Source organism: Podarcis gaigeae (assembly GCF_964106915.1).
Source record: "Podarcis gaigeae genome assembly, chromosome: 6".
Lineage (NCBI taxonomy): Eukaryota > Metazoa > Chordata > Lepidosauria > Squamata > Lacertidae > Podarcis > Podarcis gaigeae.
In genome coordinates this window covers 21,072,919-21,099,770 of record NC_139682.1, presented here as the reverse complement: position 1 = coordinate 21,099,770, position 26,852 = coordinate 21,072,919, and the positions used below count along the sequence as shown (strand labels likewise).

Below are 26,852 nucleotides of genomic sequence, written 5' to 3'. Positions count from 1 at the left end.
TCGACTCCACCTGCAGAGTCATAAGGATCTATATAATTGCCGGCGTCTGCTGTGGTTTGAGGCTCTGAAGACCATCCTGGGTTACTGAGAACACTATGTCACTTCTGGTGCTTGAGTATTGACACTGTATCTCTTTAAGGCTCTTTGCAGCTCTTTAATGACTATTCCAATTAATAATACATCTCTCTCTCTCTCTTCCCACCCTCTAGCTCATTTTAATTGCTCTAATTTATGTCCCTTGAAAATACTCAGACTGCACATGTAATCTATACAACTGTGACAAGCCAGGAGAGTAGGAGACCACACACACAAGGTCCCTAGCAAGTAAACAAACCAATTTCTAAGTTCACGGACACCATCTGCAATTGACATTAATTACTGTTATATGCAAACAAGTCGTGGTATTACAGGTAACACAGCTACGCCCTGGAAACAGAGCAAGCACCATTCATTAGAGCTTTGACAGCTAATTGCAAGAATGTCAGAGCTACAGAGACAGCGCTTGCCTGATAAAAGGTCTACATCTAATAATAATCCAATAACTTAATGGGGGAAAGGAAAGCAACATTTGGACTTGTATCCACTGTAGTGCTAAGTATCTTTCCCATCAGTGCAAGGATTTGCATTACTTCCTACCTCTCCTACTCCCCTCCGTGCATCCGTGAACCACCCTGAGCCCAGTCTAGGCTGGGGAGGACAGGGTATAAATAAAAATTTATCATCATCATCATCATTATCCCAGATCTGCTCCAGAGTGTGTGTGTGGGGGGGGGACTCAGAACAGATGGGGGGGGGGAGAAAGGAGAAAGTCCCATTGGGCAAAAGTCCCCCCCACACTGCTCTGAGTGTCGAGGGAAGACCACTCCCCAGTGGCGTAGCGTGGGTTGTCAGCACCCGGGGCAAGGCAAGTAATTTGCACCCCCTAACCCGTGGATTTGCACCCCCTAACCCGTGGATTTGTGCCCCCTAACCCCCAGATGTTGCGCCCAGTGCGACCGGCCCCCCCTGCACCCTACGCCACTGCCACTCCCTGCTGCAAGGCCCATTTCCACCTGGCCTAGGAGGCGGGGCCCACAACTCTGAGCATGTCAAAAATGTTTTTAACACTTGTTAATCTATTATGCTTTAAATGGTTTGTTTGTTTTTGCGCTGTTGTGGGTGGGATGGATGTTTGATGGGGCTGAGGATTAGTTTAGTTTTAGTATAAATGTACTTATTATTTCAATAAGTATTTATTGTCTTGTTGGTTTGCTTTGCTGTATAGTTTTATTTTGTTTTAAAGGGGAGAGGGTATGGGTCATGGGGGTGCAGAGAGTGTGTGAATGAACTTAGTGCTTGGCTTATATTTTTAGTCGCTATTTTGTTAATGTTTTTAATATCGTTTTATAGATTCTAAATGCCGCATTGATTTGTTAATTATATGACTTGCCGTAATTGTGAGGTTTAGCTTATTCTTTAGTTGCTGTTTTGTCAAGTTTTTCTTCTTATTATTATTGCTAATGTTTTATTGTTATTTTGTTAATTATTTTATATAATGTATGCTGTACTTGCGATGTGCTATTATGTTTTATTATGTTATGGTTATTTATTGGTTGTAAGCCACTTTGAGATTCATTTGAATGAAAAGAGGCATAGAAATATAATAAATCAAAATCAATCAATCAAAACTGGTGGGCCAGTTATTTAGTGCTACATTGGATACAAGCCAGAATAAGCAACTAAACAAATTTATTGTCCAGGATTATCTTCAAAAGTTGATTCCACTAGTAGACAGTCTTGAAACCATTTTATATATATATATATATATATATATATATATGGTTTTGGTGTCCTCGGGTGTCTTCCCGTGTAAAAGTTGGGGTGTCTAGGCGACGTTTCGACGAGGTCTCACTCGTCATCTTCAGGCTGGTGCTTTCGGCTTCTTGTTACTGGAACAGAGCGGGATCTCAATGTTTGAGTTCCTATAAATACTGTAGAGGGGGTGTGGTGTCTAGCCTCCAATGTTCTGGGCAGAGAGGAAGTTCCCAGGCTAGTGTGCCTTTTCTTCTTTTGTTCCTTAATTACTTGAGAGATACCTTGAGTGATTTCTTGAGTGATATCCTGAGTACCACTTAGGTGGGTCATTAGGTGTGGATTAGTTGCTAAAGTCTTTGTGTCTTGACCTCTTGAACTTTGTGAAGAGTTTTCCTGAGAAAATGGCTGAAAGAAAATGACAAAATCTACGAAAGCATATATATATATACATACACACACACACACACACACACACACACACCTCGGGATGTGAACGGAATCCATTCCGGAGCCCCGTTCACATCCCGAACGGAACACAAGACGTGATGGCGCGACGGCACGTGCGCGGGTTGCGTTTTGCCACTACTTGTGCATGCGTCTGACGTCATTTTGAGCGTCTGCACATGCGCGAGCAGTGAAACCTGTGCAACTCGAATGCACTCAACCCAAAGCGCATTCAACTCGAGGTATGACTGTGTATGTATGTGTGTGTATAGATAGATAGATAGATAGATAGATAGATAGATAGATAGATGATAGATAGAGAGTGGCCTGTGAATTCCATAGGATATCAAGGTTCCCTCCACTAGATTTTCCTCCACTAGTGCCTCACCCCTTGAGCAAGTCATCTTCCTCTCCAAGCATTTATTTGCTTTCCTCTCCCATGCAATCTTTGCAGGCATCCTGATTTAGCTTCCATCGTTTCCCACATTTAAAACAAGAGGAGGTGACACTGAGTCCTGGTGTAGTGGAGAAGCAGCAGAAGAAGCTCTGAAGCTCTCTTCACAGGAGGAGCAATGATGTCATCTGCTGGGGTGGTATCTGCAAAAGTTGCAAGCCCGGTGATTTCAGGAACAGGCCTGGCCTGGCACGTGGTCCCTTCGATAGGTAGAGTAGACTTAAGATAGTGAATGGCTCCAGCTCACCAAGCTGATCAGGGATTTGAACCCAGGGGCCTGCAGTTAAAACAACCCAAGTAAAATGGGTACCATGCTATGCTTATAGATGGATAGATCACCACAGCTCCCTACATTTTGGGGGGGCTGGGGCATGGCCAGGGGAACAGATGACAAACGAGCTCCTGCACTTCAAAATTTACTACTACAACCCTGAATGCAAACAATAACTTTATGGAGTCACAGGAAGGCAAGCAGTGCTGGCCGGAGAATTATTCTATCAATTCACTTTCCCCTCCTGTAGCTTTTTCCTCCTCCTCCTCTTCCCTTAAAAGTAGAAAATGGGAGAAGAGGAAAGTTGTCTGGGACAGAAGGTGGCTAAGCAGAACAGCAAACCACTCAGCATTACTTTCCTCCTTTGTTGTGCCCATTAGATTGCTCAGGTTATCTCCTTATCGATCAAGAGGGGACTGAGAGGTGAGAAGAAGACAGCTGTACTGTTTTGGCTTGGTTGGATTTTATTCATTTTTATTGGCATTATGGAAATTGGAACATGCCTGAACTATCTATTAAGGTTTAGCTATATTTGTGGTAAAACCTGCCTAAGCTAAAATCAAGCTCCATAGACTCTGCTGTTTTTTGTTCCTGAATATATATTACTGTGCTTTTCCTTTCAATTGAACCCAATTTACCTCTCCCTGTTAACTCTCTGTATAAGATTTGGCAAAACTGACTACTTTCGAAAATAAAATTCTCAAACCATCAACTCACTGTTCTGCTTCCTCCTCTAGATTAATGGCTGCAAATCTATACAGTATTCACTTACTCGGAAGTAAGTCCTTCTGAACTCATTGGAGCTTAATTTTGAGTAAGCGTATATAGAATTGTACTGCACAGTGGCAAAACAGTAAACACATATTTACTCAAGAGGAAGCCCCATTGAACATAGCAAGACTTATTTCTGAATAAATGCACACAGGATTTTGCTGCATGTTGTAGATTAATAAGACTGGGTTTCCAAAGCACTTTTAAAAACCAATATAGGGTTGTGAAGTCTTTATTTCCTGTCCATTAGGTGTGATCCCCCTCCCCTCCTGAAGCTAAGGTTGTCACCTTCCTACAGGCTAATTTCAGAGACATCTAGAGTTTTCCCATTTTTTTGCTGCAACTAATACAGCTGCTGTTGGTAAATGGAGGATAAAGTCTTAATTGGTTGCATTCCAGAAGGGAATAATTAGAGGACAGAGCCACCACATATGTATTAGTGATCCAGGCAAATTGCTTTCCTGACTTTTTTTTGCTCTTCCTATTACATTGATCTTTGGTTTAATCATCTTGCTTGTCCAATAGCTCAGTCGGTAGAGCAGGAGACTCTTAATTTCAGGGCCATGGGTTCGAGCTCCACGTTGGGCAAAAGATTCCTGCATTGCAGGGGGTTGGACTAGATGACCCTTGTGGTCCCTTCCAGCTTCTACAATTCTATGATTATATCTAGCTTAACTAGTATAATGCATGTAAGAGCAATGCAGTAGGTTCAGTAAAATAAGACAGATATATCCACATGTTGCAACTGTGTAGATCCACTACCAATTGGGCATAAAGAAAGAAGTGAGATGGTGACAGTTGGTTAGCCTAGTTTTGCTCATGCATGTCATAAAGGTCACCTCAGTGCAACTCTGAAGACAAACATGGACTATCACCCAAGACTGTATCCAGACCAGAGCAGCCAGCATACTGCCCTCCATATATTGTTGCATTACAGCTGATATCATCCCTGACCATTGGCCATTCTGGACAGGGCTGATAGGAACTAGAGTCTAATGACATATGGAGGGCTACCTCTGCTCTAAACCACGGCACTGGGGCAAGGAGCTATACTGAAGATCTATACACACATTATATTAACATTTTCCAATTACTGGATCACTGTTGCCTGCCTTTGAGTTACATTTCATCCCACAAGCAACCTTATGAAGTTGATCAATTTGAGCAATAGTGGCTTGGGTAGAGCCAGACCAAAGGCAAGAAGGTACTGTATGTAAAGCTGTGTTTCCTAGATTCAAGCCCAGCATGCTAGTCGCTGCATCAGACTGGCTCACCTTCCTGACATATTTGCTGCTGAGCAGAATAATAATATGCAGGCCCAAGAAGGGAAACTGCTTCCTTTTTTTTTTTTTTTTTTTTTTTTTTGAGCTGCTGGCTTTCCGTAAAAGTTTTGACTGCTCTGCTTTATCCTGGTTATAAGATGAATGCTCCCCAAATGTTATTTAAGTGCAGCCGGGCTCTACACTGTTAAGTTGGATGCAACATGGTACAGAAATACAAATATGTGACTGAAAATATGTGGAGCTGGGGAGACAACTCAGAAAAATAAAGATTAAGAGCACCAAACTATATGAAAAAGCATGCAATGTGGCCCAATAACCCTTTTTTATTTCTTGAAGCAGTGGATGGAAAGGACATGTAACCCTTCACATATTACATGTATTTGGTTGCAGAATATCTAGGTCAACTGTTTTGGGTAGGCAATGCATACAATAGGTTAGGGAGAAGAAGTGATCTGAATAAAGAAATGTTTAGGAAGTCTTACCTGTGGAGCGTACAGAATAATATTTTTGAATGTATTGTCCTTTATAACAAAAAATCTGAACCACATTAATAGCTCTTAAAAAACAGGAAGCTTGCATTAGCATGAATGTGACATGTCGCACAATGCTCATCTTAGTCCCATGGATATTACAGTTTGCGAAGTGTTTATTATAATGCATAAGCACATGCATGAAATTACATTATTGGGGTGATTAAGGACCTAAGAAACAAATGCCTCACTCCTGCTGGAAGAGTTCAAACAGTTTCAATAAGTGTAATGTTATAGCTCTGCATCATTTTATGTATGGAACACTGCAGATTTGTTCTGAAGTTAGCAGAACAAAATACAGGCTGCAGGAGATATGGCATGCAGCTATGTACATCTTTCCACAGTTTTTTTTTTAAAAAAACAAAACTAAAACAAAGGCAGCCTTGGGAGCCTATAGTTTTGAGCATTGGAATAGTAAGGGAGAAGATCATTTAAAAGCATATAATGACTGAAATATAGGGTTGAGTAATATGCTAAAAAGGGAAACAATGTGAAAGAAGCATGACTAACAGTCTGTGGCTCAGATCAGACCAGCATTTAAATACAGCCCCTGATATCCTTAGGCATCTGCTGGAGCCCCAGCACTATAGGAGGACAACATCAAAATAGTTGTTAATAATAAAATACGTAATTCACTTTAACAGTTACAAAAATATAACATTTAAGTAGGCATGAACAATAAATAAAAAATACCTCAGTAAGTATACAATAAAATTAAACTACCAGCACATAATTCATAATAAGGTCTAGCAATAAAGTTACAAAAACATAATATCAATAACAGCAAAAATAAAACATACCCAGATTTAAAACTTGGATTCAATCCTGGAAGGAGGTCCATCTACGTAGATTGGAGCAGAAGTGTGGGTCCCATTCTCTCAGTGCAATTTGTTGGGGTGGAAAGTATTGGGTGGGATGGATCCCACAGGACAGCCCTTTTGTCTCCCTGCAATCTCCCCCCACCTTTTCTCTCTCTGCTACTGTCATTAAATTAGGTTGAGGGCTGGATAAAATTAGGCCACATGGCAGAAGTTTCCCACTTCTGCTTTAGATGGTTAATGATTCACCAATGAGTAGCAATGACCCTAAGGATAGCAACTTCTCCTCTCCATGCAAGGAGGAAGAGTGAAAGCTTCACTTTCCTGTTTTCCTGTTACGATCTTGGGAAACTCTGGTTCATTGAAACTCTAATTAGTTAGAACAAACCCTGATCAAACCATGATTTGATATCTTGGTTTGTAAATAACTAGGAGAGGAGCCTAATGGGGAATCATCAATGGAATAGCAATATGCAAACTGACCCAAACACAGATTTATTTTCTCTTATTTTTAATTGTATTTATTAAGTTTTATAAACAAACAAACAAACAAACAAACAAACACAACAGAGAAATAAAATATTATAGGTAAGTTAAAATACAATTAATGCAATGTCAATGACACAAAGTTAGCATAAGGAAAACAACAAAGGAGAAAAAACTAAAGAAAGAAGACAATTGGATTAAAAGAAGAAATGAAGATAATAGCCAAGATTGGTTATACATAAATTACCATGAGTCTGAGGTGGAAGAATGTTGTTTTCTTTGTTATAGATTTATTCTAGAATTCCTCTTAAATAATGTTCTGTTATATTAGAGTAGCATGTACCAGGGCTATTTTCTTGTAAAGCAAAACAAAAACATTTGTTTACATCTGGGGAGGTTTTCAAAGGAATGAAAATGAAATGGGACTTGGTAGATTTCTAAGCAATACAAAATAATATTAATAATAATATATACACACAGGAACAATTATTCAGCCTTAACATTTAAACCAAAACCATCTGCTTTGCACAGTGCTTGATTCCCCACCCCACCCCACCCCACGTCCCAGTAAATAACAAAACATCAAATTCATAAGTAGATTAATTAAAGGTGTACTCTAGACACTCCTGTAACCAAGACTGCAAGCTGAAGAAATAAACTCAAATGTACCTGTGAATTACACCAGGGCTTCAGGAACATGATCTTGGCACATTGTGAAAACTTGGGAGGGGAAGGAGTCTTTAATTTCATGCTGGAGATGAGTGACAGACTCCAACCTTTCCATAAGTCCACTGGCATATATGGAAGACTCGGAGAAAAAGGAGGGTTCAGACAGGCTCAAAATAAGAAGCATTAATTGCTGCTTTGAAGTGGCTCCAAAACATGGCACAAAGTGAGCGAATGATCCCATCCTTTCTCCCAACATCCAGAGGACTTGGGGAAAATTACAAGGTCATTCTGACAATTTGGCTTCAGCTGTGAAGACGACTAGAAGCAGATGCTCTTAATTGCCCCCCCCCCCCAAACCCCAGCACAACTTGAGAGGATGAAGCAGTTCTTAGGGGAAAGGGCAAGATCGTAACTCACCTTGCATTGTGCTTTGGGTCTTAAGGGGTGTGGGGATCCCCTCAATGATAATGAGGTAGTTTTCCCTGCTGTGACCTATTGCTTATTTTTCTTAACCCTCTGTGAGTGTTGCCACCATGTATCTCAGAACCGTTTTATCTCCTTCCACATTTTATCCACAGAAGCTATGGCTAGAAATAGGGCAAGCAGCACAGAGGTTCAAATATAAAGTAAAAATGAAGTGCAATATATTTAATATAAAAAGATAGGTATGTATGGTTACTTAATAAAACAGGTGGTTAGTTTACTTTGTTATAGTTACTTTAAATGAGAATGCACACTATTAGATTACTGCCATTTTAAAAGGTGTATCAAACACAAAATATGGTCCCTGACACTTTAAGAGGGTAGTTATGGTTTGGATAGAGAGAGGAACTGAAGCTCACATAACGATAATGGCAATTTTATTTATATGCCACCCATCTGACTGAGTTGCCTCAGCCACCCTGGGCAGCTCCCAACAAAATATTAAAAGCACCATAAAACCTCAAACATATATTGTTCCTATAGTACAGGGGTGGCCAACTCCCAAGAGAATGGGATCTACTCACAGATAAAAACTGGCAGTGATCAACTCCCTTCAGGTCAAAGTTGTTGGGTTTTTTCTAGGGAGGAGGAAAGCCCCATTTTTGTGGGACAGAAAGTGTTGAGCTCCTTTGGGGGCAGCCACTGATCTACCACAGATGTTCAGTGATCTACCAGTAGATCACGATCTACCTGTTGGATGTGCCTGCTATAGTACTCCCAGTTAATACCTCTCAACTAGGAACTGATTTCCCAGTTAATACCTCTCAACTAGGAACTGATTTCAATCAGCTTCACAGCCACTCCCCTCCAGAGTCCCTCTCCGGACTTCTGCTGCAGTCTTTCCCCCGGTCCACTAGTCCCCACTGTTGCCTCAGGTTCTCAGCAACCCTTCTGACACTTGGGTGGAGAACTCACCTGAAGGCTGCATCTAGAATTGTAATCTCTTCCCCACAAACATCTTCAGTTCTAGCCCAAGGAGCCTAGCTCTTGGCTCCTCAAGCTTCTTTGAGCCACTTCTTAATTCACATTGTTCTGATTGTTCTATCAGTGCAAGCATTTCTGCTTATCAGAAGGAGCAATCTCCTCATCCCTGTGCTATTCCGGGGTTTTTCAGGGGGTTGTATTGGGGTGTATGTGTGCGCACAGGTGGAGAGGGAGCAAAGCTCAGCAATGACAGTAACAAGATCCTCTTTGTGGTGCAACAATAAAGCACATTTGCAAGGCAAAGCAGGATCCGGTATTGTTTCAAATTGGATGAGAATCCTGCATTGCAGAGGGTTGAACTAGATGATCCTTGGGAGGTCCCTTCCAACTCTACAATTCTATTATTCTATGACTCCCATTAGATGTCAAAGAGCTAAACAACTACCTGACATTCAGAAGACATCTGAAGGTAGCCCTGTTCAGGGAAGTTTTTAATGTGTGACATTTTAGTGTATTTTTGGTCTTTGTTGGAAGCTGCCCAGAGTGGCTGGGGAAACCCAGCCAGGTGGGCGGGGTACAAATAAATTATTATTATTATTATTAAGCTGGGTCTTGCTAACACAACTGTGTGGCTAAATCTGGCACTTAGTGTCTTAACTTTAGAACTCCAATTTCCAGCTCTTCAGCTAACTAACAGCTGCACATCAATTTTATACACGCCTGACAACTCCTTTTATACACTCCTGACAACTCTCCCTGTTCCCTAGGCCAATAATTTCAATTTTAGTACTATTCTACAGCCTCATTGCCATATAACTAAGTTCAAGTAGGATAAAGCAGACTGCCCACCAGCTGATCGGTTAGAATTTACCAGCTTCTGATGCTTTGAATCCTTTATATAAAGACAAGAAGTCTCCCTCACAAAATGATCTTTGTTTGAAACAATGAAAACAATGGCAGTTTAACTGTCACTCAGGCAAACTACTGGCCTCCAGCTGAAACACAGAAGCTCCACAGCTCCTAGCAGGAATGCAAGGCAAAGTTTACATAACTGTTTGCCCTTACATCCCACTCAGTATAAAAATCTTTATATGTTTTAAAATGAAAAAACTTCACCCTCAGAAAAAAAATCTTCAGAAAGGGCAAGGAACATTATCACAGCTTCCGAATGTCTCCCAGTTCTAGTGCAAAGAAAGAACCCTTCTCCTCTCCTCAGTCCTTCAAGTGTGTTAAATGATTTGGAGGACAGAAAGGGCAACCACAAATAATGGCTGGCTACCAAGCTAAGTCAAAGGCTGTGGACCCCAAAAGTCCCCTGGCAGACCCTAGAATGAGGGAACCATGCCCCTGGAAAAAATACAAAATATAATTTCGTTTTAAGTCACCTGCAACACACAGCAAGGTCAGCTACAATATGTCTCTGAATATAAATAAAATTTAAGCACACATTTGCTTTCTCGCAATAAAGCCCAAGGATCAACACTTTTGCTTTTATTGAATTTGCTCTAAAACCTAGAGTAATGTGGCCTTTGCATTGCTGCCAATGGCTTGCAAGTAGAACATCTAAATCCTACCCATCCCACATTCCTGTCACTAAGCTATAAAGGAATCCACAGCATCTCAGACAAGCAGCAGCTGGCATTGTAAATAATTTCATATTAATCACCAAGCTTTGCAACTTGCCAAGTGATTGATTATGAATGAGCTCAGTGGATGGTTAGCTGCTCTTCTTTGACCTGCTTCTGTGACAACTGTGAAGGAACAACTGTGGGGGAGAATTATGTTTGCCAGATAGAAAGGAAAAAGAAAATGGTGTTTGTTACATCTTGCCTAGTTTCTATCCAAAAATACTGCAAAGTATCTTATTTACTGGGAAGCTTTGAAGAGCTAAAGACCTTGAGAGGACGTCACTTTTGGGGATTATCCAGCACCAGGGGACAATTAAGAAACAAAAGAGATGCCAGATTTATACAGTAGATGCCAGATTTATACAGTAGAAAACAAACAAACAAAATATTGTTCATACTCCTGCTAAAAATTTCAAACTTGTGTAAAATTCCCTTAAAATTCAGTTCGCAACTATTTTAATGATGTTCACATCACAAGGACTGTGCCAGTTAATCAATGCAAGAAGATCCGAGTGAGTGCTGTAGGCTTATAACTGACTATAGGTATTTTTGGCATCTAAGTGACAAACAAACAAACAAAATTGTTATCCCCAAGTATATTTGAAGTGCAGAGAACTTTTTGAGTTCTGCTGCATAACTGAATTCAGAATTTAATTTAGAACATAAAGAGAAGCAATAATAATGGTATTTTCTGGTCCTGGGTGCTTCACATTTCCCCACGTGATGAAAAAGCTGCTATAACTCCTTTCAGTTCACAACTAGCAAACACCATTCATGCCTCAATAATCTTCATTCTGGAGTACTCTATCCCTGCTCAGTCTAGACACAAGTGTGTAGAAAGCCAGAAAGTGTGCAGTGACTCCATATCCAATGTCACCAGGCACAGTTCTTCCACTCCCAACTTTTTCATCAAGAGTAGGGAACCTCTGGCCTGCAGGCCAATCAGATTGCCAACGCCTGCAAAGCCCCACTGTGTAGCATTCCCATGCGCCTGGCAATCAATTGACCCATTGCACAAAGTGCCTGGGAAGCATTGAGCAGAGCTACCAAAGCACTGTCTACAGATTGAAAAGAGGCATTTTATTGGGTTTATGCAACAGGTAAGCAGGGTTGGTGATGGCCGTAGGACAAGGACTTGGACGCCATTCCAATAAGCCCTTGCTGTTGGAATGTTATTTCCACTTGGATGGGAAGCGCCCATTCAACACAGCCATGCGAGATGACCAGTGGTGCAGACCAGGCATTAGCGATCTTCCCAGGTGAACTTCTCCTCCTGACTGCCCAGAGCCATTGCGCCACCAGACAAATGGTGATCTGTACACAGGGGCACGCACAGCAGTGGCTTGCAGTGCAATGCAATACTTATTTAGCTGATCATCTAAAAGGAACTATTTTTCTTTAAATTGGTAGTAAGATGAACAGCTGTTTTAACAGCTGTTTACAATTCCCTACAGACCCAACAAACCAGAGAAGCTATGGTGACATTCCTCCCACACCTATCTACTTAAAAGTATAAGACAAATACTAGGTAACCACACCGCTCTTATGGCGTAAATTTGTTGCAATTAGGCTCTTTGGTTTTACGGAATTACTTCATATGTTTATTGTTTGTAAGCCACCAGGGACCAACAGGAAAGAAGGGGAAAGCAGTGTATAAGTTGACTAAATTTATAATGCCAACACAAATATTATGATTGTAGTTGCATGGAACACAGACTTCATAACAGGTGTGCAAACAACCCAGGAATGTGAGCCCATGCATATGGTAATGCTAATACATTTTTGCACTAATTTAAAATAGTTTAATAGTAAGATGGGATTTGTAGAAAGATCTGGATCACAGAAATCTCCCATTGGTCTATCTAGCTCAGTATTGCCTACCCTTACTGGCAACTGCTCTCCAGGGCTTCAAACAAGAGCCTCTCTCATCTCGTCTCCTACCTAGAGATGCTGGGGGTTCAACATGAGACCTTCTGTAGGAAAAGCTTGTGGCATTCTTTCTTTTCCCTCTTTCATTTTAAAAAAAGAAATCTAGGATATAAGACTGAGCACAAAAGCTCTACTCAAAGATGCCATCTGTGTACCAGGTTCCCACTGCATGTGTTAAGTGAGAGCATTTTGGGGGTTTCCTGTTTCAAATGTCTACACTTCAAATGTGCCTCCATCTTTGGGCTGCAGTTTTCAATTACATCCATGTTTAAGCAATTGTTTTAAATATGTTTTAGTGTTTTACTACCCTTTTGAATGGGGTGAGCTAAAGATTCCAGTGTATACATTGAGAAAGTAAGAGAGAGATTTTATCCGCAACCAAGAAGGCTTCCAGAGCAGAAGCTTCTTCTTTTTAAAAAACCAGAATGCTTAATACATATGGCAGGATCCAAATAACCACCCAGCTACTTCTGTACAACTAAAGGAGCTTTGGAACTGAGTTTTCTGGAAAGGAGCTCCTTGTGCTACATGACAAATAACTTTTAAAAGAGAGAAGAATCTCTTAACAACCACCACCAAAGTCAAAAATCCCACTGGGGAATACATAGGCCCTTTGGCATACTTAACGTCAGCCTGAGGATATGCAGCATGGAAATATATAGGAAGGGGAATAAATAAAAAAGATGCATACTATGTGGAGAGTTTATTACACGTTGTTGCTTTTGTGCAATAGTTTTACGCAATGAAAGAAGTACAGACCAAGGAAGACAACTAGAAAATAGTGTTTTATGATTTAAGATTCTACAGGAAATAAGCACATGCCTAATCTTGGATTTCCAAAGTTGGATTTATTAAGATAGTAAAGAAGAAAGACCTGTTTTTGGATGCACAGTTTTAAGCTGCTGTCTCAATCACTACAGGGCAAACTACAATGTTTCCACATGGGAGTTTATTGTGAAATTGGTGCTGCTGATGAGCACAAGTTTTTTTGCAGCATCTAAACATCTTCATCAAAATGCCAGCCTGTACTTTGTTTTACACGTAGCCCAGATTTCCCCTTATGATGGAAAATTCAGTAAGTAAAAATAACCTGTTACACATCTGCCATCACTGCTGGTGTGAAAGCACTCTTCAACACGTTTTTTTTGAGTGGGTGGTTTGTCATGTGTATGGTGTTGTTTCGGCAGGTGGTGTCTGTTGCCACAGCACTACTTTTGTTTGCTCCTCACCTGAGCACAATCTAGTAATTTTCTTTCTACTGACCTCCTGAAACCAAAAGCCTACACCTATCACCACATTCTGTAGGCACCCCTGAATTTCAACAACCCAGTTCAGAGGAGTTAATCTCTCCAGTTCTCCACACAGTAAATGTGAGGAATACCTCACATTGCAAAACATACATAGGATTAAAAAAATAAGCAAACTAATATGGAGCACAAACCTCCATTCTGCCAACTGCAAAAGGCCTGGTAACATTTGCAGTTGTGTACTTTTAGTGATTTTTAAAAATGGTGCATGCACACAGGTGGGCAGGCCAGGAATGATTGAAGGAACAAAACAAACAAACGTAAGCCTGGATACATTCCATCAAGCTCTGCTCACTGTGCTTGGCATGTGGCAGAATAAAAATGCTTATCCATGACTGTATAATGCAAAACAGAGTACGCATAAGCTTTGTTCACAAAAAGAATAACACCTGAATGACTGTTTGCAATATAAAGCCCCTGGCAGAAAGCAGCTCTAGAATTCGAAAGGAATTAAAAAATGGCAATTTCACACATTGCTGCATCAGAATCTAGCCCATATAGTTACAGTTCAAAAACGAATCGGTAATTGCTAATATATATTATTATTACATACAACAGAATTTTAAATTCTTTTAGCAAAATAGTTTGGCTTCCGCCTTCATCAGTTGCTCTGAGAAAAAAATGATGCTGTTTCCAAGGTGGCAGATCTAAATTGTTAACATAATGTGTGTAAACTAAAATTTGAATTTGCTTTCCTAGATCAGTGACCAACCACCGTCAGGGTGGCAGGGGATGGGGGAAGGAAAAGGAGACATACAGCATCAATGTACAAGAAAGTATTTTGGAATATGCAAAAATAAACACACATAATTTTATGTTGTTTTAAGAATCAAAACATTTTTTGAAAAACCTTCTGAACAAAACTGGTCAAAACCTATTATTTATTTCAAGTTAATTTGTCAATAAAAACACTCACAAAGGAGTGAAGAATTGGCTCTGTTTAGCAGTCTGTCTTAAAACATTTAAAATCCATTAGGATAGCATTAAGAAATCTTATAAATCAAAAACCCATCCATGTTCCCTTTTCCTCCACAGATGTGTGGCCTGCTTCTGGCCACTCCAGCTAATTGATTCTGGCACATTTTGGAAGGATATTATATTAGTGTAGTAGAATAACATTCTGTTTATATAAAAAAGATGAAAAACCAAGGTAAAGAGAGAAAAGGGGGACAGTATTAAATGATTCATTGGTTGAAGCCACCTTGTCAGTAACTGTCCTTGACATGAAGCTTAAGATTTCAAGCAAGATACCAGATCTAATTTATAAATATTTTCCATTTTGGTTGTGCTTTCAGTCATGAACCAAGCTGCTGTGTGAGCTGAAATTTAATTCTCGCCTGACGGATTTCACACTACACAAAATACAGCAAAAGGGACAGATTACAGCTTCTCTTATGTCTGTAGATTTTGGGATCTTTCACAAGGTAATCCCATGCAGGTCAGAGGTATGACCAACTGTGTGCATAGGATTGCAGCCTGACACACTGACACTAACCCTCCTGCTTACAATCAAATGAATTGGGCTGACTGAAGTGAATTGCAACTAAATCCCCCATACCAGCATAAATCCATGGTGTGATAGTATAGTGAATTCACTGTGTTGTCTTATGTCAATGTAATGCCATGGTGCCTTAACTATTACTATAATGTGCACCCCAATCTCTGAGTGACGAGAGATTTCAGAGGTTCCAGCACATACCTCAGTGTCAACTTCCCTTCAGGAATGAAGGTCACTGGAAGCCGTGGTGTCTATATCTTTTTACATACACATATATACAGCCTGAACTCAATATGGAAGGGCTCACAGAACTAATGTTCCAACTGATCTTATTCCCCTCCTTTATTTTTTGGGGGGGTTGCCAAAGTCTTAGATTTGGACCCAGAAGAATGAGATTGTCAAGCTACTGTGTCTTCCCAGTTCCAGATGACACTAGGCCACAGCAGCCCTCTGGTCTGCTGCTCTCCTAGCCACTGGATTACAATGACCCCCAGTCTAGGGAAAGCCTTCCCCCTCCTTCTGGAAGCTTCATTAGCTAGTTGTTTCTGTGGCAACTCATGTGTGCTTGTTCAACTCTTTAGACATGTAAAAAGGATGTTTAACAGGCATGGCTAGGTCCATTCACTTAACAAACTGACTGGTATGACCACTTCAGCAGTTCCTTTTGCTATCAGATTCTCATCCTCCAGATATAAAACCACAGGTTTGGAAGGGCCACAATGTATCATCCAAACCAAACCCCCACGTCCCAAAAAAGAAAACAAACACCTATTTTATAGTGCCCATGGGAGGGGAAAGTCATAACTGGGTTGTGGCAATAAAGAATTTGAAGTGTAACACAAACAGTCTGACCAGTTCAGATATCTTACCCAGCTAGAAGACAAATATACACCTATTACACAACAGGCAACTGCTAAAGTGCACATAGGATCTTGAACATGCCTCATTTAAACATGAATGCGAATGCAAGACTAAAAGGATAATAAGAGGTTCCACAACAAAATATTGCACAGTGGAATACCACATTGTGAAATATTGCACAAAATATTGCATTTCGGTCTAGTGTTTCAGCCAGTCAGCCATGCTCTTTTCCACAATAGTCGATTCCATTTCTCCTCCCACCAGTTTTTCACTATAAACCCCCAACTCACTCAGGCTGCCATGACCATTGACTCCACCCAAATCCTCACTGGACTGTGTTTTGGAGGTTCTTCCCTTAGTTATTTTTTTCCAACCAAAAGTTATTTTGCATCTCTGCAATCTGTTTGCAATCCCCACAAACCTGCCTCCCTAATGTGTATATCAGTGTCCTTTTGGCTACATATGGATCAGCACTTGCCTCAAAACTTCAGAAATAGATGGAATGTCGAAAGCCTATTTTGTATTATTCATGATGGAGCTAGATCTTGTGGCAGTCAGAGAGGCAAAATTAGCATTCCCTTGTCTAGTTCTATTTACCCAAATAAAAACAGTTCTTGCAGTTTTAAACAAATCAATTTGAAATGTGTGTGTTTTTAAGCAAATCCAATCACTAGTAAAGAAATATATCTGGAGATCTCATAGGTAGTGTTTTGATGTGTATAAGTGCTCTTGGAGACTACCTAGCATTGCACAAGACTGACAAGGTCAGTGACTTGCCATTTATAAATTAATGCCATGGAGTGTAATCACTATGAGGCCTAATGTCAGTTCTTATAAAACAAAGCTAAAAATAATCAGCAGCAAAAGATTAAATATAAAATGCAGACATGTCTGCAAATTATTTTAGTTCTGCTTACACGCAGAATTTTATTTAGGAGGATTTCAATGTACTTTTCACCTTTACACAGATTCCATACAATGGCAATTATGCTTTGAAACAAGTTAGATGTGGAAGACAACTAGAGTCAAATGCCATTTCTGACTTTATTTTTAAGGTTGTTGTGTGTCGAGGTCCCCAGGTCCACCCCAATAACTCACACATCACACAGAAATTTTTGTTTAAGATTTTTGGCATAATTTTGGCCACAACTTTATTAAAATACAAATTTGTGAGTGGTTGCGTAGGCATTGGTTGCGACTATCTGCCCCCACCATGGGGGACAGACTGACATTCCGCACGATGCGAAAGTCAGAATAGGGGAATACACTTGGGGGTTACGTGGAGCAGGGAACCTGCCCTCACCCCAAATGCAACCAGGAGCTCATTGCTATGGCCCGAGCCCCCTTGACAGAGTGGACAAGCAATAGTTAGCTCCCAATTCCTTTAACGGAATCCCTTGCAGCAGCAGCATTAGAGGGGCAGGCACAGCCAATCTATGCCCCTCAACCAACCAAACCATAAACCAATGCCTAACCGCGAACCTTAAAAGTTGTGACGATTTGCTACGCAGTAGGCAAAAACCAAATGGCCCCAGCCAATCAGCCAGATGGACAAAATTCCTACCAGGCGCCCGCTCCAAAGCAGACAACCCCATGACAGGCATAGCAAGGTCAAAGCGAACAACCCTATTCTAGGGAGGGAGGGACGGGCAATCCAATGTACGGGCGAAAAGAGGAAGCCCTAGCCTCGTGCAAGGAGTTTTAGCATTTCTGGCTGTCAATCAATAAATGGCAACATTAACTTCTTCCCAACAACAAGGGAAGCCCCAATCACATCAGTGGCCAATGATCAATTGGCTCGCCCCCCAACTTTGGAGTGTCCTGGCGGCCCCCACCGCAACATGTGCTCTCCATGAAGGAGAACACGCTTTATCCTGGAAAAAAGTTTTCTGTGCTTTTCATATGAAAAAATAGCATCATGGCCGCTAAATTACTCTGCACTTTTATTACATCCATTTTTACATGCTAGGCAGAAAAGATTAACATTTTTCCACCTGAAGACAGACAGATGAATGAATGTAGGGCTCCTAATTTATTATGGGAGTTTCTCCCTCATTCAAACACTTTAACCTCCAGTTTCCCCCTTTCCAGTATGCGGCAGCTAGACTGGTGACTGGGAGCGGCCACTGAGACCACCTAACACCGGTCTTGAAAGACCTACATTGGCTCCCAGTACGTTTCCGAGCACAATTCAAAGTGTTGGTGCTGACGTTTAAAGCCCTAAACGGCCTTGGTCCAGTATATCTGAAGGAGTGTCTCCACCCCCATCGCAAGAAGTGAAGTTACAGGGAACCAGACAGAGGGCCTTCTCAGCAGTGGCGCCCGCCCTGTGGAACGCCCTCCTATCAGATGTCAAGGAAATAAAGAACAATCTGATGTTTAGAAGACATCTGAAGGCAGCCCTGTTTAGGGAAGTTTTTAATGACTGATGTTTTAATGTATTTTTAATCTTCTGTTGGAAGCCTCCTAGAGTGGCTGGGGAAACCCAGTCAGATGGGTGGGGTATGTATGTATGTATGTATGTATGAATGAATGAATGAATGAATGAATGAATGAATAAATAAATAAATAAATAAATAAATAAATAAATAAATATTATTAGAACACAGATACAAATCCACTAGCTGAAATGAATCAATGTGTTCTTATCCTAGGATCACTGGAACAGTCAATCCCTCTCATACTTTTGAAAAGAAACAAAACTGTTGTGGAGAAAAATCCTGATTGTCTAAATGGAAATCAGGGCATATAATTGCTGCCAGTCTCCAGAGCTTTAAAACGTTTGCACAAAGTTACACACACAGTAATAGGTTGCAGAGACAACAAAATTAGGCAGTCTACCATTATTGCCTGGACATTAAGAGTTCTTGGCTTTGCACAATTATTCAACAGCAAAATACAGAGAAAACGACAGACCTTTATCCTACTGAAACGTATAGTGTTTCGAGTCTAGTTTAGAGTCCTTGGAGAATTAAGCAAGAATTATAACAATTTTACACCAGTGATTTTCCTCAAGTAATTCTGACTGCTGTAATTTGATGATGTTGGGATAAGAAATCTTTATGAGAGATACCAAATCTGCTAAGAGAAATATACTTCACAGGTAACAGGAAACACTGTTAAATCTGTGCAAGTCAACACACATCAAATCAAGCACAAGTGACAAGTTGCGGATTGTAGTTTGTCACATCTTATGCCCAATATAATAAATTCAATTTTACTTAGCTGATCTTTTGTGCTTGAAATGCCAAGAGTTTGTAAATGTGAAAACATATAAGTGGACCAAAGCATGTTTTGGATCCAAGAACTAAAGAACAATTTACCTACCTATGAGCCAGTGGATATTTGGACCTGAATCTGCTTATTGACCTCTTCCCTCCTCTTCCCTTGATCATTTTGTGTTGTGTCTTTTAGACTGCAAATCTACAGGCAGGAACTGCCTTGTTTGTCAACTGATCTATGTAAGCCATTCCGAAAGCCTATTAGACTGAAGAGTGGGATAGATTTTTTTTAAAAAAATGCTTCTAATCCAGTTGGAAGAAAGGGGTTTGTATTTTCCCTGGCTGAAAGTCCAATCTATGAGCTATCAAATTGTGTCCAGTGCCACTTCTGTTCAGGAGGAGGACAGAAGGTGGAAGGCTTAATCCAGCCTGCTGTCCTCTATTTTTCACTCCCAAGCAGAGGATTTGGTGGTACCAACTAAATCTTTATAGCTTTTGAATCAGATTTTCATCCTGGGAAATGCACATACAACACCCCTTTTGTGAATTTGTATCACCCTATTGGATCAGCTTTAACATTTAATGTAGAATCTGGAGATGAGCTGTGCCTTAAAGTAAGTAAAAAGTGACACTTTTTGCAAATAGGACACAATCTACTGTAGACACTAGTTCAAATGCAGGAGATTTCTTAATCTTGGATGAGAAAGAAAACAACTGCAATGCCACAATTTCTAGAATTAAACGCAGTCAATTAAACTGCCATTCGTTTTTACACTGATAAAGGAAATTTATAACCAAGTATATGATACACCTGCAAATTTGTTTTTTTTATTTTACACACATTTGCTAGGAGGATTTAAGTTTCTAAGACTTTCCGCAGGGAACATTTGCAGGTATTTTTAGATATGCTTTATGGTTTTATCAAAAATTATGACCATTTCCCCCATAGCTTTTCAGCAGAGAATAAATCTCCTAATATCTCACACAAAGATCTTGGAACCCAGCCATGCTAACCTCTTCACACTTCAGGCAGTTCATGGATCCTATTTCACGGCTCATTCAAAAGGAAGATTAGGAGGACTTTTTCCATTTCGTGTTTTAAATGGTTTAATTCACAAGGGACTAAAGTCAACGTAAGTATTCAAAAAACTATATATATAAAAAAGGATGCTTCCTGTGTAAGTCACATTTTGTCATCCTGATTAAATCATGATGTTTCTGTATAGAGCCATAAATTTATGTTGCCTCTTAAAACGATTCAGCAAGATGTGCAGTAGATACCTACTCGATTTTAATGCTTGGAAAGGGGGGGGATCAATTTTTAACTTAAGAAAGAATTCCAGTGTGCCATAAAAAGTAACTAGGTGGATTTCACCACAGTAGTGGTAAAACTAACTATGCATTTAGTTTGTGATCCATCAGACACTGCAAAAGTACTATACAGCAAAAGTAATATATTTCCTTCCTTTCCTCACAATGTTATACCCATAGCATCCTAGAATCCCGTTTTCATAAACACTGGGGAAACAGCAATCAGTTTTGCAGAGACGAAGGTACAACATGGAATCCAACTGACATAAAAGTTCTGTGTGAGAAGAACCAAGCAGGCAAGTTTGGAGACCAGTTTAGCTGTTCAAGGCCAAACAAGAGTTTCTGCTAAAGCTGCAATAATTGGGAGAATGAAATTCTCTAGAAAATTCTGCTGGATTGAAATTATTTTTTTGGAGGGGTGGCGGCGCTGTAGGTAAAACCTCAGCGCCTAGGACTTGCCGATCGCATGGTCGGCGGTTCGGATCCCCGCAGCGGGGTGAGCTCCCATCGTTCGGTCCCAGCTCCTGTCCACCTAGCAGTTCGAAAGCACGCTTAAGTGCAAGTAGATAAATAGGTACCGCTTTATAGCGGGCAGGTAAACGGTGTTTCCGTGTGCTGCTCTGGTGCCGGTTCGCCAGAGCAGCTTCGTCACGCTGGCCACGTGACCCGGAAGTGTCTGCGGACAGCGCTGGCTCCCGGCCTCTAGAGTGAGATGAGCGCACAACCCTAGAGTCTGTCAAGACTGGCCCGTACGGGCAGGGGTACCTTTACCTAATAAAAATTAACAGTATGTATTTCTTATTTAATTTTTTAAAGAAATATTCCCTAATAAGGATCAGTTAAAACACACACAAACACCCTGCCAGACCAAGGTATAAAGCACAAAGTTTGGCAACTTGATTTAATTTTGGTCCTAAAATTCCTGTGCAGGATTTAAAGAGACAAAACAACTAAAAGGCTTATGGCACTGGGGTTTGTTCATTTCTTCTACAACAGACTAACATGGCTACGCCCAGGATATTTCAATAAAATATCACGTGAAGTTTAATTTCACAAACTTTTTCTATATTATTATTATTATTATTATTATTAAACTTCTATACCCCCCTTCAGTCCAAAGATCACAGTTTACAATATTAAAGCACAAAGATGCCTAACATCATAATGAAAAACAACAACCCCCCAAAAAAACACGATTAAATTGCCATGAATTGTTTAATTAGGCAAAGGTGTGGGAGAAAAGAAATGTTTTTGCCTGGCAACTAAAAATATGTGATGAAGGGGTCAGGAGAGTCTCCTTAGGGAGAGCATTCCACAAGCGGGGAGCCACTGCAGAAAAGGTCTTGTTTCCTTTCTAGTTTCTGCCATCACAGGTAAAGCACCATACCAAATAAGGCAAGTGTCTCAGAGTCATAATCCTCTGTACTATGTGCATTTACATCTATAGATATAGAGACAGGTGAGTTTCCAGCAGCTTACATGCAAACCATGCTCAACAACAGCAAGGAAAACATTTTATTAGTCACTTCATACAGCTAAATCTCACCAGCTCTAACCACATCAAACAGCTGATGACAACTATTTAAGTTAATCAGCAGAGTATTTCACTTATAGTGACTTTAAGATATGAGTTCTCTATTTCATCTATTCCCCCCCCCCCACAATCTAGCATGCTGACAACTCCTTAGTGCTCTCTCATGGGCACAGTAAGAGAGATACAGCTGGGCAGCCTGAGGCCACACTAGACATAACATATAGTCCTGTGTACGTTTCTCCTAATATATTTTGTTTATTTTTAAACCTAAAGTAGCCTCTGCAAACTGAGAATTTGATCAAGTGGCCAGCAAGATTGGGAGATGGTGCTTAATACTTCCCCAATTATCTGCATTTTTGCTCAAAATCCCTCTACTGCTTTGTGGGTGGGGGGTGTTATCAAAGAGGAGGAGAAGATATAGATCTATCTTTTCTCGGATATATTTTTCTGGGCAGAAGAATGAAGCAGGAAGAAATGCACTCAGATTTTTAGTCTCATGAAAGTTCATTTTCTTTTTAACTGCCAAGGTGTCCTGTCCTGAAGACAAGTGAAGTTCTTGAGATGTGACAAACTTCAGGCACCAGGGCACAATCCAAACTCCCTTTGTACCAGGTTGGCTTGGGGGTTAGACTGGGTGCAGATGTCCTCCTAACCAGTCCTTCCAGCCTCTGCCTACAGAATGGCACTAGTGGAACTCCACCAGTATGTAGCTCTCTATTCCACCTGCTGAAACTGAATGTGGAAAAACTGCCAGTGGGCTCTCCCCAAGGGCAAGGAGGAGTAGAGATAGCCCAGTATCCATTGGACCCTGAGCCAGCCCCATTACCATCATTCATTGGGCTTGATCACTATGTCAGTTCCAAACTGGCATAGTGATTTTCCTGCTTGCTTCCCCTTCTGCCCTGGTTGGTGTGCTCAACAGGGCTGCAGACGTAGAGAAGGCAGGTATTACATAGCTCCAAGCATACACTTTGCTTAAACGTATCTTCCTTGAGCCTGACTCCTCTTCCAATGCTTTGCTCCCTTCCTGAGAGGACAGGGCAAAATTAGATATGTGCTTAAATTTGCAGGAGGCAGATTTGTTGGCTATTTGCAGTTTAGTAGCGCAGCAGAGAGCTTGCTGGGGAGACCATGCATAACAAGGAACTCAAAATAACTTTAAGAAGGTTTTAATAACAATAACAAAAACTCCTTTTACACTAAAGATAACAACAACAAAAAACATGACCCAACCACCAACCCATCCCCCAGGGTGATGAGAGCGCTAGGTGCTGCTCTTTATATACTCTACCCAATTGCTGACACAGCTTAATTAACACAACCTAGCAGCACCTGCTATGTTTCACAGCTGTAAGACTGGGTCTCGTTATTTGCCCTGGCCCTTAAAGACATACACAACTTGTGAAACAATAATGAACCTTCACATTTTAAAGTGACCATTCAACAAGATTATGTATTTAGAAATGTGACTGCATGCCCATCTTTTAAAGGTCCATGTCCTCACGTTTCCTTCCCAAAACAGACAGGTGCATTCCCCAGCATTAATTTTTTAGGCAGCTTAAGGTAAGACTGTGTTTGTCAAAGGAAACTTGGGAAGAACCTCTGAGATAACATACTGTGGTATCGTGTCATAGAAAGTTAAAACTGCTCTAGAGATTACAAGAGTGAATAAAACCACTTAAGATGTTAATGGCCTACTGCTTTCCTGAGCTTGTACTTTTCTTCTTCTACTCCAACTTTCGCCATCTACATCTATAATCATGCCTTCCTTGTTTTGGTTTTGAAGAATGTATACTTTAGAACTCAGCAAGCAATACTCTCAGCTGAAAGATAACCTTTAATAAGTTGATTTTCATGCACATATATTAGCAAATTCTTTCCTTTATATATTTTATAGCCTATGCTGCATTTGTACACTTAAAGCAACAAACCAAAAATATTTAAATAACTCAATAACATTAGCTAAACAGACTGAGCACTTCCAGACTATCACTCCTTTCAGGTGTGTTTCAATCACATACCTGCACATTCAGGTTGCACAATTATAGTTGATTCAGATGTCTTAGGCAACAAACCCACTTTCCCAAAAGAAATGACTTTTTGCTATAAGGAAAGTGATGAAAATGCATTGGAAAGTATGGGATAATAGTTTTGCTTTGCTGCAACATCATCTAATATCCCCATAAACAAATCAGAATGAATTCTCATTAAATAGCCAATGTTGTCTAATCTCCCTCCAAACAAATCAGGATGAATGCTCAATAAACAGGTCATTTGGAAGCACCCTTAAACTTGCAAGCTCCGTTAATCAAATCATGATTTGCTAATTGAGTTACACTACCACCCTAGCATGCCAGGAATTGAAATAGAATAATCTTTTCTATATAAGAGCAGGATAGGGCAGATGGATAATTAATGCATCAATTTCCTCAAAGCGTTTTTATCCCCTTGGCTCTCATGGACACTTTGAATGTTTAAGCAAAGTTCTTTTCCTACACACCCACCTGCAAAAGGAGAGAAAGACTCTCAAAAGGGGTACCTTAAAAAAAACATCCCATCTTACTGGCCTTACAAAAGAAACCCACAACAAAATGCATTGCATACAAAGGCCAGGGGAATATTGGAAGGGGCAGCAGTAAAGGTAATTTACTTGTGCATTTAATTTTTTTTACAAAATCTGTAGATAAAGGAGGATAGGACTGAAAAGAAAAGTGGGAAAAAGTGGGGGGAGCACAGGATTGTATAAGAATGAGACTGGCAATTCTGCTTTGTTCCTGATGGGGATTATAAAAAGCACCTTGAACATACTGTGGCAAGGAACAGCAGCATCAGATGAAGCAGCACTGGGATGTGACCTGAATAAATTACAAGCCTGCAGACTAGGACTGAGATCTAGTTGACTTTGTGCCAGCAGTTCAGAAGCAATGGAGCCAATCCACATGAGAGTTTGCTTTGCACTAGGTGAGGCTTGCCCCACCCCCAAACAGGCTCTGGGCAGCTGGGGAAATATGCTTTAAGTGTATGGTGTGTACACAGTCTGTGTAAAAGCAGATGGTGTTCTGGGTTTCAGTAATTTCAAAAATTTCTTATATGCTATTCTGGGATGAGAGAAGAGATCATAGTTCTCTGCTAATGCAAAAGACGTTGGCATGTTTAAAGGATGCAGGTTACATCTAGGGTGCAATTCAATGTAGTGCTCTTCCAATAGTTTCATCTGTGCAAGCAATGATGCTACCCTCCTTCCCTCTGCACACTGTTCTGAGGGTTCTCGACCCCCTCAGAGCCTATTTTGGGGGGGGCATGGAGAGGGAGAAGAGTTATCCCCTTAAAATGCAAATTCATTGCAGTAAGGACTTGTCATTTTTTGCTCAGGAAATTCATTAAAGCACCCTGCATACTGATTATGCACCAGTTAAAGGGCATTATGTTGGAGAGCTAGGAAAAAACTTTGACCCTGAACAGTACTAAGCCAGAGGAACAGTTGACCTGATTTGAACCAACCAGAATAGGTTGCTTGCTTGCTTCCTAAAGTACAAACCGCAGCTGTTGTATTGCCTGGGACTCGAGGGGTATCATTTCTATTACTCTCAACAGCTAAGTAACATTCAAATCAACTTCTCAGAGCATAAGCCTATTAAGAGCTCTTGAAAGTTGCACAATTAGCATTTTAAAAGGAGAACAATTATCTGGTATATCACAAAGTGTGCTTTGCTCTATGGAGCGAGCTGATGGTCCTTACTAGTGTTATGACTAGATTTTTAGTATTCACAGATTCTCCAGTTCTCAGAACAAGACGGTTTATAGCCTCCATTATACTTTTCTTGTGGAGAAGAATTAGCCTGGGATCACAAAGTAACCTTTTAAAGGTTAATAGTCACCAGAAATAAATGTTAAGCATATTTTCCCTATTCCTGATAGATATTATTCAATTAATCTGAAACAAAAAAGTCATGCTTTAGTTCAGGTACATGCTTAGAGTACCGAATAGCTTCCTTCTAGTTGGATTAAAATATTTCCCGAAATAAAGAAACCTGGGTATTTTGTCTGGAACATATCTGGCAGAATATCTGGAAAAGCTAGAGTGGCATGAGAATGTGTTTCCTTACTATTCTATTCCATATTGAACCTTGACTTCATGTCAGAGTCTAAAACCACCAGCTTACTAATTAGTATGAAATATCAAGGAGAAATAAAGTTTGGTTCATATTTTAATGTGAACTTTGCTGATCCCAGACTTATATCAATAGGATTTTGTACCTCTCTGAAGTTCTGCAGTTTCAGTGTTAAAAACCCCCAGCATGCTTGATGGGGAAAATGAGTGTACAAAATTGTACACTGAAAAATTCAAATAAATAAAATGTTGTAGCCAATGTAGTGCATGTAAGAAAAATACTGGGGCCTAATTTGAATAGTAAAGTACTTTGTATATGGTGGGCGGGGCTTGTTTGTTAAGTTTCAGAATCAGCCCCTCCCTTCAATGTGTGTTCCGTTAAGAATGTCAGTTAAGAGGGACCAACTGCCTCTTCTTGCTTCTTGCCTCAGACCTGCCTCATGTTGTTTTATTTAGTTTCTTTCATCATGTTATTTTGTTACAGTTTTCTCTCAGTTTATTACTGAAGCTTGTTCACATTTACGT

At 40.4% G+C, this 26,852-nt stretch overlaps 1 protein-coding gene across 4 annotated transcripts in view; it reads right to left on the bottom strand.

Annotated features, from left to right (window-relative positions):
* The window catches only part of SULF2 (sulfatase 2), a 261,932-nt gene that overhangs the window by 155,373 nt on the left and 79,707 nt on the right, over positions 1-26,852 (bottom strand). The gene's annotated exons all lie outside the window — the stretch shown is intronic.